Source organism: Penaeus monodon, chromosome 24 (assembly GCF_015228065.2).
Source record: "Penaeus monodon isolate SGIC_2016 chromosome 24, NSTDA_Pmon_1, whole genome shotgun sequence".
Lineage (NCBI taxonomy): Eukaryota > Metazoa > Arthropoda > Malacostraca > Decapoda > Penaeidae > Penaeus > Penaeus monodon.
Genome location: NC_051409.1, coordinates 36,709,003 through 36,709,888, shown reverse-complemented (window position 1 = coordinate 36,709,888; position 886 = coordinate 36,709,003). Strand labels below are relative to the sequence as shown.

The window sequence follows — 886 nt, the reverse complement described above, 5'->3', positions numbered from 1 at the left end:
TTAAAAAACCTATAAGTACATCATCTTACACTTTCTTTAAACTTTTTTTTTGTAAATATTTCATCATACCATAGGACCCTGTAATCCTGTCCCAGTGTTTAGATCTGTCATTAATTTGCTTTCTCTACTGGTTGGTGGACGTTTTTCACTTGCATACATATAACTGTTCTGGGTTACTCGACCCTCGACACAGGAAATCAAACGACGTTAAATATTGATTAGCCAACTTCATCTCATTTTTTCAAGAAAAGATTAAACGTATTCTGGACATTGCTTGGACTCCCGTGTGCTTCAACTTCAGAATCTAAGGCATAAATTGAAATCTATGTCATTATTACCCTATGTGCAAATTTCCACACTGCGTTTTGCGATGCCTGTACGTTTTAGCGACTCGGAATAATATGACTGACATATATTGCTAAGCAATGATTAAAAAACGAGGCCAGCTTGGAATATTCATTCCTCCCTGATCTCTTATTCTTAATTAACTGCACGATTTCAGCTGTGCCCTTGGTATTCCCTCGATCTTGTCCTTGGTGATGTAACAACCATATGAGACGAAGCTGTTAAACAAACTGAGACTGAGATTGAATAGGACAGCAAGTTTGAAAAGGACTTCAAAGTTCTCAAATTGCAGTGTTTTCTGACAGCCAAATGGGCCTTAGATATTACATGCATAACTAGTAAAACTAATAACACAACCCATACGAAGCCACTAATTGCCAGTATAGCTGACAGACTATCTAAGTTAGTAATTCCGCAATTGGCCGTGAATTGGCCTGACTAAAAGATGCATTGGCTCAATGATTATCTTGCGCCTCAACAAAGAGACATAATACAGGCATAAGAGAGAAGAAAAGGGTACCAGGTAAAATGTTATTTCGAC

The 886-nt window shown here is 37.6% G+C and overlaps 1 protein-coding gene across 1 annotated transcript in view; it reads left to right on the top strand.

Moving 5' to 3' along the window:
• Nucleotides 1-754: 754 nt before the first annotated feature.
• The window catches only part of LOC119588775 (decapping and exoribonuclease protein-like), a 4,580-nt gene continuing 4,448 nt past the window's right edge, over nucleotides 755-886 (top strand). The window contains exon 1 of the mRNA XM_037937416.1: nucleotides 755-868. The gene's annotated coding sequence lies outside the window, so the exon portion shown is untranslated. The remainder of the gene's footprint in view (nucleotides 869-886) is intronic.